Raw genomic sequence first — 12,673 nt, 5'->3', positions numbered from 1 at the left:
ATGATTGGACATAACTAGTACTTATCGTAATAAATAGCTTATTCATCTCTTCCACAGTCAGACAATTTCATACTGTGCAACTTTTCTGCTTTCTGAAATGTCACCACTTAAACTGTGGCATGATTTTCCCATGAGGACACATTAAAAGGCCTCTCCTGAAACACAGCTTGGAAATGTAACGTGTAACATTATATTTAACCCAATTTTATGGCACTCAAAAATTGGATGAACAGATACAATACCTACACAGCAGAGACTGTGCTTTTTCTTTTTTTTTTCTAGAATTTGATTTTTTATTTTAAAGTCATTTGTTAATTTTGGATATCTCTCTGAGATTATATACAAGGCAGCAAAAACTCAGGTACTGCACATGTCATGTCCCGACCTTGAATTGAATGGCACTAAAGCCATCCTGATGTTCAGTAGTTTCTTGCATCATGACTTTGCAAGGGAAAGCTGCTCTTGTACTGGTGAAAGATGATGCGTTTGTTTTGCAAAGAACTCTGTGAATAAGGAAAAAGGGGAAAATGAATCATCATGTTTAATCTGAAATGGTTTTTGTTGCATTTGTTTCAGTTTTTACATGACCCTCACAGCAGTGTGTCTGCAGGTAGACACGTGCAGTACCAGATAGAGCAGAAATGTCCTTAAAAGCCTCCACTCTCCTTATTACAGTATTTCATAAATCCCAGAGAAACTACCGGAAACACTTTGGAAAAACTCACTAGGAGGAAAACAAATTATGAATTAATTAGAAAACAGAGATTGAGTTAAAAATACAAATTGGTCCATTTCTGTCAGCTTCAAACATGGCCATTAAAAGGATCAGCAGCAGAGCCCCCAGCACGGCCACTGGTGTTCCTCAGGGACAACAGGGGAGAAGCTGGCACAACTTGGGCAAAACACAACCTCAGTGCCAGCAGGGAATTTCTTTTGAAATGCCTAGGGGCTGTCAGATCATGCCAATAAAGAACTTCAGTCCAGAACTATCTATCATAGGCAGAGCTTCTTAATGGATTTGAGTATATTTCTCCTGTGTAATAAAATACAGAAAGCACACACTTTTCAATTATTTTTGTAATTAATGGAATGAATCCACCATATTATTTTTCTATAGCACTGAAAAGGAAGAATGAATCTGCTTTCTCTGTGGTATTTATAACCTTTCAACTAGATTAATGATTAGCAACCAATTGTTGCACACAAAATATGAGTTAGTTTGGACTGATCTGTCAGCTTGTTTTGTGTTCTGGAGGTTGGTGTCAGACAAAGGAAAATTGACACTTTGTAAAACCATGTGTGCAGTTGCTAATGTTTCTTATTTGAAGATGAGTATCATGTCATGTTACGGGTGAACAGAAGGAGAACCCATTGTGCATTTGTTGCACAAGTTACATAAATTACAAAGGCGTGGTTAAATCACTGGTGGTCTTTCATTAGGACTACATTCTACCCAACATTTGGAGATTTACAGAGGACAAAGCTGTTTGTATGTGGGTTAGATTAACAGTATTCCCAAACTGCTGTGAGTCGACATGCCAAAACTGGCTGCTGGCTTGTACCTCGAACCTGTCTCAGTGGCTGGGCTGCACTGAGGGGCTGTGAACTGGGGTCACTTGTGTTGCCTGACCCAAGGAGTCAACCACTGAAAGACTACAGTGTCACCTTGGGGTGTAGTTTGTGCCACACCACGTGCTGCCAGGGCAGCACTGGATTACTCCCCTCATGAGACTGAGCATCCTGGAAGAGTGCCAGCCTGGGGCACCCTTCCTCATCTGCAGCTGACTCTTGTTTTCCCTGTTTCCGTGGGTAGGTTGGAGAGCTTCATGCTTGACCTCTGCCACCAAGTTTCTCTCTCCTCGATAAAACCTGGGGATAAGTCAGATTAATGACTTTTGTCTGTTTGTCCATTTTTGACAGGAAGCAATTACAGCTGGTGAATAATATGTTGTGTCCTATGTGTGCTTTTACTCTGTTTATGGTTACCAAAGGAGATTTCCTCTCCACACTTCCTTTCACTACAGGACGAACAGTCTGACGTGCAGTTAGTCCTTGCTGTTTTAATCATTTAACCACTGCAATATAGCACTTGTTTATTTTATCTGGATTTATTTCTTCTCTCCTTTGTGCCCATAGCTGGATACCTCGTCGTGTGGTTATGTTTCATTAACTGGAGTTCAAGCTGTAAGGGTTCATGGTTTTAATGGAGAATCCAGTACTGAAAACAAAAAGGCCTGTGGTCTCCTTCTAGGAGACTGGAGCTGGGAGAATTCAGAGATAGCAGAGAGATTCATGTAGGAATTTGTAGGAGCTGGTGTCTAGCCAAAGGGTTGGAAGTAGGACTGTATGACCATGAAGTAAAAATTAGGTGAGGTGGGGGGTGAAGGGGGTGTTCTAGAAACACTAAATCCTACTCAGAGTAAGAGATACTTATACTTTGAGGGCTCTATCTGCCATAAAATCCATGTAGCTCTTGGCAGCATGACACTGAACCTGAATTAATCTGCCTTGAGCTGACACTGAACACCCACAGCTACAAAGCTCCTAAGCACCCATGAGTGCCTTGTCTGCAAGAGATGGTGATGATACATGGTATGTCATCATGCACACTTGCGTATCTTACAATCCCTTGTAAAGGCCATGGAAATTTTGCAGCCCAAAATCTACAAAGGTTCCATCTCATGCTCCAGGAAGCATGGAGTCAGACGAGCAGAGGTTTGCACTGTATTAGATTTTAATATCCACACAACTCACCCAATAATCAATAACCATCTTAGAAATGTGGTGCTAAATTAAATCAAGGATAGTCCTACCTCCTGTACCTTCTCAAGCCCTTTCAGGAAACACATTCTCCAGTCATACATATGACACCTACTGCAGCTGCCCCCAGTCCACATAGCCCAGGACCTACCAATGCACGTGGATGCATAAACACACCTCTGTGCCTGTGTAAACGAGTACCTGTGTGTGCATCTATAAGTCATGTATAACACACACATATGGATATGTGTTAAATACATGAGCTGGTCTTGCAGTGCAGAGCCAGAATTTCAGTGATTGCACCAATTGCTGTAATCTACGCAATAGGCTCCACTACTTCAGTCTCTGGTGGGTTTTTGTTTCCCTGCCTGTGCACAGGTCAGCTAACCTGTGATAAAAGTGGTACTTTCATCCCCCCTGCCCTGCCTTCCCTGAATGCCATAAACAGTGCTGAAAACAGCAAAGAGGGTTTCACATTACTCTGGTTGCAAATCCATTTCTACAAATTACTGGGAGTCTTTAAAGCAGAAAAAGTAATGTTACTCCTAAGTGCAAATTTGCACTCAGGAGACAGAAAAGAAAGAGGGTGGGAACATGCAGGTCTGATTTTGCTTTTGGTGTCACCCTTAGCAAAACTTCTGTGGTAAAATCCTAAAGCTACTTGATGCCAAGAGTTTGCATAAAGTGTGCCATATTTGAAGCAATTGAGTTGATGTTTGAGATTCTGACAATCCGAGAAATAGGTTGGGGTAATTATATTAAGATATCTGAGAGTGTCATGTACTTTGCAAGACTGAATTTTAAACTGTTGATTTAAATTAATAAAGATTCAAGAGTTTATAATTTGTTTATTTATTGAAATCAAATGCAGTCCATGTTTCTAACTAATTGAAAAGTATACTTGTGATAGAGAAAGTATTTAATTTGGGCAGGCAAGCTACCAGACTTCCAAATAAAGATGATGAATTGCAAATTCTCAATCTTAATCCCTGTAGGCTGACAGTTACCCCTCTAAAAGCAGCCTTTGAGTGATATACTATAGCTGGTAATAGCACACAGCTGCAGAGTAGGAAATCCCATTGATATTTTGCAAAGCTTTTATTTTGCCTCATTCATTTATTTTAAAAATGATACATTCCATGTTTGGGAAAAAGAAATTTTTTTTGTAATTGTGAGTGGACCTGACCTTTAAAGCAGTTAGTTTGCCATATGTAAAAATACCTGGAATCAGTTCTGAATTTACTTGCATGTAGCATTTTCAGGAGCACAAATATATGTGTGATTTTGCAACCTCTGTCTCCCCCCCCCCGCCCCAAGTGTAAAGAACACATCTCTGTATATATCCCAACATTCAGCATACAAGTTAAAATGCAAAAAGGTTTTTTTCTGTCTCTAATATGTAAAGCATGTGTCCAACAACAGCAGCAAAATCAGTGCCAGAAGAAGCAGTCCATAGGGAAACAGTAATTTGTGTGTCTGCACATTATTCTGTGTCTATGCACATATTAACCCTGGTACACAGTAAATTGTGTTACCATGGCAGCCCTCACATGGAAAGTTATATACTAGTAGGGTATCTCTAACAACCACCAATGGGGAATATGCATGTTCTGGCAAATGAGGAAGGGTATGGGTTTTTTCTGGGAGGAAACAATACACTATAATTAAGAATGGGAAAACTAGGTTGCAGAAAGGATGAAACAACTCAGCATTTGCCCCAAATGTATGAGCAGGGGGGGGGAAAGCCCTCAGAACTCCCTCTCTCCCTTTTCCCATGTGTCAGCACCACTCTGATTCCCAAGGGCTGCAGTGCTGTAGCCTTTATTCAGACAAAGCTTTCATTAAAATCCTGTCTTATGATTTTCATTCTGAATATTTTTCATTGAGGCTTTTACATGGTGCTTCGCTTTCATTAGCTTTTTTGTCCAATTTTGAAACTGAACATCTTTCGTTATGATGGAGCCTGTTTGTCAAGGGTGAGCTGTTACCAGTGATGCTTACAGTTCGTCAGCACTGCATGATATCATATGCTGTGTTATATTTTTAGTTGTATATACAACTTTGCCAAACTTTAGCTTTATGGCTGACATTTTGAAACAGATGCTATTTGTCTGAGTTATTTCCTTTTATAAATGCTTGAACAAAAAAGGTTCAACTACTCAGGGAAGTCAGATTAGAGAAAAAAATATTTTTAACCCCATTAGAAATTTTGGGACCCTTCTGCTGGGATGTTTAGCACCTGCTGGTTTGAACTGGAGTCTCAACATTAGTGGTACATAAATAATAGAGTTTCTCAAAGAGAAAGTACAATAGAAATGAGACCATGTCGTTGTTCGATGCAAACCCCAACACTGAGTAAAGTGAATGTAAGGTCAGTAGTCTGTGTGAGTCATCAGTGATTTAGAAAGAAGCAAAGAAAGAAGACATGACAAGATAGACACTCCCAAGAGCTACAGGCTTGTTGTATTGGCTGAAGTTTAATAGAAAAGGTGCTCCTGTCAGCTGGTGTACTACATAATAATGTTAACACCACTACAAACAGGTTGTGGTTTATTGCTTCAATTTCTTATGTACTGGCAAGAGAATTAACAAGATTGATGCATTAGGATCTTAGATCTCAGTCAAATTAGGTGACTAAGAGGGTGATGAAAAAAATGCTTGTTCTTTGAAGGAGCACAACTCCATCAGAAACTTGTTACATCCTAGCATCAGGCCATTTGATGAGCTGCTGATTTAACAGCACACTTAGCAGGCAGTAGTTACATTGATAGGGGCAACTACTTAATCAGTGCTTTAAAGATATTATGTTCAGAGTGATTTAAAGAGATATTGTGCTTTAGTAAGTGTGCCGTGAGTAGGAATACTTTCTGCATGAAGTGAATGCAAAAATAAGGTTGCAAGTGTTGTTTATATTGTCAGCTTCTTTATTTGGACATATGTTAAGAAAAGAAAAAGCCAGTAGATACAAAAAAAATACCATAATTTTGAAAATGTTACGTACTGGAAGGAAAAAGCCATCAGTGGAGGAGCAAGGGGAAAGAAAACAGCAGCTATTGCATTCCATGAATTTGCATGGTAGAGCAAGAAATAAAATAATGAAGAGCTGTAAAATATAGGAGAGGAAAAATCATAGGAGTAAAGTGAGCAAAGTGTTTGATTTACACTGTTGGGCTCCCATGTCTTGGAAGATTTCCCTTATCATCATGAATGTACCTCTCAATACCTGCCTTGTGTACAAGCAGCTTGAGGAATAAACCTTTCTTACCTTCCCAAGCAAGGGGAAACCAGCTTGGGACTGAGAGAGCTGTCAGTGCTTTTAGATCTGATACTGCATTTTGTATCTGATAAATATCTGTGGGGGATCAGCATGGGATTTGCTTTCTGAAGCCTCATAGACAATATTTAAAATAACAAACAGGAAAAAATAAAAGTGAGGCAGCAGTATCAGTGTATGTGTAATATCTGATGTTGGAGGATGCTTCACCTCTGGCTGAGGTGGAGGGTGTTTCATGCCAAGTGATGGACCCAAGTCTGAAATGACTGCAGCTTTACACACTTTGTGTTTAGTTTTGGGCTGGTCACTGTATCCTGTAGCTCATCTGCCTCAGTTCATAGGTCTGCAGATTATACACCTCTCATAGTCCAGAGTCCACATGTCATGCTCTGCTGTAACTCCCCAAAACAGTGCGCCCCCTTCCTGCTGTCTGCTTCATCCCAGTAAGATCCAGTTACTGCTGGGGCACCATGGTGCAGGCAGCAGTGCCTGGAGCTCAGCACCAGGGTCCCATGGATAGCTGTGGTCCTCTGGCATCCCAGGCCAATGGTGTGGATCTTTTCCTCAGCACTGAATTCATCAAATTTTGAAAATAGCCAGATCTTTAGGGTCCATAACAGAAAGCACAAAAATAAAGGAGGAGAAATAAAAACAGTCTTTGGTTAGGGCAGGGGAGCTATTCATTTTGTTGAGGAGAAAATGAGGCAAGGCAGAGTCATTAGCAGGGCTCTGTATGAAAGCAGGAGTTGCTTGGGAAATTACAGTGCCATTGACTAGAATACATGGAGCACAAAAGGGAGATATAATAAGAGGAAAGCAGTTATGCACCTAAGCCCTGAAATGTAGCATTACATCCATCCTGAGAGGTAATCATTCCTGTCATTACTAAGCTGTAAGATCACTCAGTCCTGGCATGGTAGAAATCCAGGAGCTCAACACATCAGTCAGGTAGCTTTTCATAACTCTCTGCTTCTGTGCCTCAGATGGAGTTTGAAAAAAGCCCCAGATAGTGGCTGCTAGCAAAGCTTGTAAGTAATAACTCATAAACCTCCTCAATTGAAATAAATTAAATTTTACCTTCATTACTGCTTTGCAGAGTGATTTGGAAGTGCATTGTTTCTTGTTCAGGAACTGATCCATTGATGCTTGCACTTGTGGCTCTGGAACAGAAATTTTGGGAACAAAAGATATATGACATAGCAGAGATTTCTATCTTCTTTCAAGTCACCTGTAGTGTCCCCCTTAATTGCTGGAGTTGTGGTTTGTTTCTTTGTATGTATGATCTGTTTTACAGAACCACGTGTAGGCAACTCATTGTTACAGAGGCAGCAGGTACCACATTGCCAGTGGGGGTAAAGGTATGGGAGGTGGTGGCTGTCTGAGCAGGGCATAGGGATGGGCCACACTGTCCACCCCAGGGGCAGGAGAATAGAAATCCTCAGGGTGACTGTTAGACCACCACAATGTCTATGTACAGCCACTAATGACTTTACCAGCCTTGCTCATTGAATTTACATCTTGTTCACTGCCTTAGAAACCATGCAAATTATTCCTAGTACCGCCTTATAGATCCAGGACATGATATACTGACTTTGAGAAAAGGTCCTGCACTCTATCTGTGAAGCAGACAGAGAAACAGGAAAGTAAATGTTTGAGTTATTTACCACAAAGTTTGACAAAATGCAGAACCTTCTGACATCCTTAGAGTATAAAAAACTCTGACAATCCCTGCCAAAAAGACAGTCTTGGAGAATGAGATGGAAAATAATATGTTTTGTTGGGAGACTCAAAGTAAAACTGTGACAGAAAAAGTACTGCATAGTGATGCAAATAATTGAGGAATTCTCCCAAAAGATGTATAGGTTCTTAAAAATAGCTTGAACTATTCTAATGACCTTAAGATTACTGGCACCACCAGTGCCATAGACTTACCCCCATTTATTTCTGTGTCCAGTCTTTGCTCTTATTTTGTCTGAGAGCACATCCCAGAGAACAGATATTGAAATGCAGAACAGAATTCAAATGTAGAGGAATTAATTCCAACTGTAAATATGCAGCCAGATATCTCCATTATTGTCACTATTATGAAAGATATGAAAGCTTCTTTCCTCTCTACATGAAAACTTCATTTCTGTGTTTTCACTAATGCTTTATCTTAATAAGGATTATTCTTCCTTACTTAGGGACCATGAGTGAATCACCCCCTGACCTTCTCCGGCACAATCTAAACAGATGGTTTCTGGAATATCCAACAACAGGATGGGTTCTGCAGTCTTGAAATCTTTGCAAAAGTGTTTCTGGATCATTTCCAGCTTGTCAGCAAGCTCCTAAAATGTGTGGATTGAATATTTAGAACTTAACACTGTGTCAGAGGGCAATTTACTAATTTCTTAATTTGTGTCATATTCTCAGAGAAGCATTAATGAATGTCCTGGCTGTGTCTGTCCTTATCTGCTGGGGTACATGCAGGATAGCTCCGTTTCCCAGTCACCAGAACATATAGATCAGGCAGGCAGAGGCTTAAATCACCCGCACCCCAAAACATCTGCTCTCAGGAACCTGATGTGTCTGCCCATCTGTTATAGACACATAGTGCCTGTTCTTGTCCATCTCATGCCATGGAATAGGGAGAGAGAGACCATTTACATTTTGCTTTCTAATTTGCAGATTGAAAACACTGAAGGACTGCTCACCTGGAGAAGAAAATGGTACTGAACCTTGGCTCTGTTTATGGTTTCTGTGTCAGATGCTTGTCAAAGCTGTACTCAGCTTTAGAGGGCCTGACCACCTGTGAAAGATGTGAGTCTGAATTAAAGGCTTAAAAATACTTTGTATGGGCAAAGATGGGCACCTCAGAAGGGCTGTTCACTGACAAAACTTCCTTGTGTCAGCCCTCAACCAAGACTGCAAACAGTGTGTCTTAGCTCCCCAAAGTGATGGGAAGCACTCTGTGCTTAAAGCAAATCTTACATAATTTTTTTCTATCCTTTCCAAGGATAATCTGATGTAAAATAACTGAAAAATGTTGGGAGTGCAGACTAAAACTCCTCCCCGAGTTTAGGGTGTTTGAGACACGCATGTTGTAGTTTTCTTCCTCTGAAACAGGGAATTGGAAATGCTTTTCTGCACAAAGTTGCAACTTCAGCTTTAAGAGTGAGGAGTCCCAGAGGCCAGAAGAGCCACTTGTTCTCTTACAAGGTGGGAGAGGTGGTTTTAAACTCCATTTCCTGAAAGACTGGTTAGCCTGAGTCTCCTGCATCCTATGCAAGAGGCTGAGCAGAGCCAGTGTGGGTCAGACAGCACCACCCAGGTGAAGGAAAGCTGCCCTCACTGCTGCACTTCTTTGTGCAACTCATTTGCCTCTGTGAACGCCCAACTTGGTTTGGACGTCAGGCTCTGGCTCCTGCAGCGATTTGGACTGTGTGGTCTGACAAATTGGAGAGCCCCTGAGCAGGCGAGGCACCAACTTACTGTGCTGTTCTGGAAGGGCAGCGCTTATTGACAGGCAACTTAAATGCCTATGGACTTTAGAAATGCAAATTTAGATATCTGGAGACTCCAGCCAGGCTTTATGTAGGATGTTTTAGGAATTATGCTCTTCTACATAAGTGCCTAAATTCCACCCATGTTCCACTTCAGGCTTATTAGTCCCCCTGTGGATTTAGGCCTGGGAAAATAAAAGGCAGGACGCAAGAACCACTAGACTGTACTTAATAATGAATCTCTGAGCAGAGAACACACAGGCTTTGGTTTGAGGTCCAGCCAAAATTGGAGTCAAATAAGAAGAGAAAATACCTGTCTTTGGGGATTGCAAATCAGCAAATTGGTGCTGAATAGAAAGAAAGCAATAGAAGAAACAGCTGAGAGGGGAAAGCAGGGACTTAACAAAAATTGTCCATTCTCAAAATCATTGCCAACATTTTCTGCAAGTGTGGGCTATTAAAATACACATACTCAGAGATGTTCCTTCTTGTTTGGTTTGGTAGTGATTTTGAAATTTCAATTTTTATGCATGACGAATGCCTAGTTAGAAACTACCTTATAACATTGAAATACTTCACACCTGGATTTTGCATGTATTTCTTTATACAGCTGCTTTCCACTAGAATAGCTAATGAGGTGAAAACTTGGAACCTCCCCTCTGGTTGGTTTTATATTGAGCAAGAAAGGGAGTTTCCCAGTTCAATGGAAAGAGCAGGCCACGGTCATGGCAAGGTCACAGGCAATGTTCACCCACTGCTGGGTATGAAGCAGATATAATCCAACCATAAATGCCCAGTAAAAGTTTTCCAGCTGGAGATGGTCATCCATAGTGTATTTCTACCCACTCTTTACTGTTCCTGAGTGCTGTTGCCTGCAATTATGGCTGTAGCCAACTTGTGCTGAATTGGGGCTGGGAACATCTAGCTCAAGGGTGACCTTCCTGTCAATCCCCATCTCCCTTAGCAATTTTAATCTAGTGAAACAATAATAATAACAGTAACAATATTAATGTAATAATATTCAAAGTAAATAATGTAATCACCAAACTAAGAACTCTGTTCATCACTACCTGGAAGTTCAGGCTGACATTCCAGTCCAGGCTGAATGACGCTTTAAGCTACAGACGAACTTGAATGAGGGTAATTGTACAGAAAGTGATTACTCAGACTAAGCCCCTGTGGGACAGCCACCACCTCTGCACTGTGTTTGCATAACACGTGGATGCACCAAAGTCCAAGGCTCCTCTGGGGGATCACCATCTGTGCTGAGATAAACTCTAACTAATCCCTGAGGCTTAATGCCATCAGCACTGTAGTCTGTGTTCTCTCCTGATTTCTCCTCTACCATTTACTCAAAGCTCTTAAGCAAAAGCAGTGAGAGTAACAAAACATAAGGTTATGCAGAAGAATTCTCTGTGGTTTTTGGGGGGGTTGATACCAAGAGGGAATCTTCTTAAGCGCTGTGCTTTCCATCCTCATCATTTTTCTGCCATTGGCAAAACCCCAAGAGAATCTAAGATAGCTTTGCAACTCTTTCCTTACATGACTCTGAAATTTTAGAGATCAGAAAAAATATTAGAGAAATAGTTTCATAGCTAAGTGCTAAAAAACAAGCACAAATGTCAAAGATGCTCCAGGAAATGAAATGCTATTTGTCTTGGTCACTGGAGAATAATTTAAAATCTACTTTGTTTTATGGTTGCTGACTGTCATGTGGTTTTCAGACTAATTGAATGACTTTATATTGAGAAACACTGCATTTTTCTCCAAAAAACGCTGCATTTTATTCCTTTTAACCATAAAGAGGACTATGAATATTGGAGGCATTAGCTCTTTCCAGTGTTTGGAGCACTTCCACTTTTTGCTTTGTAACTCTTCTGACTCTAATGGTCAAAGATCCATGCCATAATGCCAGGATACTTTGAAATTTAACTTTATGGGAGTTTCCTAGTTGTCCTCATAAATTTGAATTATGGCAGGATGCACAGGTTCTAGGGAGGACTGGAACTAAATTGCTTGGGGTGCTGAACAAACATAGCAAAGGTGATTCTTCATCCCCACTACAAGACTATCTAAAGAGGGAACAGAAATACTTTTCTATGATTAAAATGACCAATGGACCAAAAGAGTTTCATTCTCAGATCTTGTGTTTTGCAACTGATTCTCACAATAAAAGATTGTAAACAAGTTAATATATACACATATTGTCAAGTTAATTCAATTGAATAATTGGAGAAAATCACAGTGTGTTTACATATGCTCTATGAACAGAAAGTGAAGCTGTATTAAATCATGTAAATTATTCTCTGTGAGCTGTTTACTCTTTTCCAGTAATGATGTTATTTTTCACCCCAAGCCCCTGTATATGGATGTAAACCAAAGCACATGTTAGTTAGAAAAAGGAAATAACTGTACACAACGTGAGCTTTTCCTCTCTAGAGAAGTCTAGTGCTGACCATGTACATTGTGGCCTTAATTAAGCAGTGATTGATGCTTATTTGGAGAGCTAAAGATAATTACTACCTTTTCTGATGTGAACTGGCTATCCATTTGACCTCAGTATTTTAGCCAAAGAACATTGTGGGAAGTACAGTTCTTTATTTGATTCAAAACAAAGAGATCTTTTCTGTTCTTTTCTGTGGTGAGTTTTGCTTCTCAGAATAAGACCCTTTCCCCCTGTCAGGTGGGTTTTCTGGCTCCTATGGGACACAACAGGAGGAAAAGGTGATCCAGGGTGCTACCTTCTTAAGATGAAGGAAGATCTGTCTAGAGACTGCCCCCCTTTAAAGCGCGGAGAGGAGGAACATCCCAGTTGTTTGGTGCTTCTGCCATGTGTTTGGTTGGCTGTAAGGCAGACAGAGACTGCATGTGCAATTTCTTTAGAAGTGGCTTTCAAACTTTGTTAAGCATCCCTTCCATTTCTGAATTTATTTTTTTCATTAATACACAAGTGTTTTAGTGGCTCCATTTTATGGCAAGTAGGAATGAGAAAAATATTAAGATTTTGCCATCGATTTCTGCCCATCTGTTTGGCTGCTGTCAGCAAGAAAATAAACTTCTCTCAAATACTGTCTTTTCCTTTTTCCTCATTCTATTCCTTTTTCCTCATTCTTCTCCTTTGTTGTTTTCCATATTGACATGATGTGAGGGCCTACAA

At 40.4% G+C, this 12,673-nt stretch overlaps 1 protein-coding gene and 1 long non-coding RNA gene across 2 annotated transcripts in view; one reads left to right on the top strand and one right to left on the bottom strand.

Annotated features, from left to right (window-relative positions):
* The window catches only part of LOC139678645 (fmr1 neighbor protein-like), an 81,149-nt gene that overhangs the window by 54,479 nt on the left and 13,997 nt on the right, over positions 1-12,673 (top strand). The gene's annotated exons all lie outside the window — the stretch shown is intronic.
* LOC139678474 (uncharacterized) overlaps positions 1-12,673 on the bottom strand; it is a 29,222-nt gene that overhangs the window by 4,819 nt on the left and 11,730 nt on the right. Inside the window, exon 4 of the long non-coding RNA XR_011699031.1 lies at positions 7,112-7,194. This is a non-coding gene — a long non-coding RNA (uncharacterized lncRNA). The remainder of the gene's footprint in view (positions 1-7,111; positions 7,195-12,673) is intronic.

This window comes from Pithys albifrons, chromosome 14 (genome assembly GCF_047495875.1).
Source record: "Pithys albifrons albifrons isolate INPA30051 chromosome 14, PitAlb_v1, whole genome shotgun sequence".
In the NCBI taxonomy this organism is placed as follows: Eukaryota; Metazoa; Chordata; class Aves; order Passeriformes; family Thamnophilidae; genus Pithys; species Pithys albifrons.
This window is presented reverse-complemented; position numbering and strand designations above follow the sequence as displayed.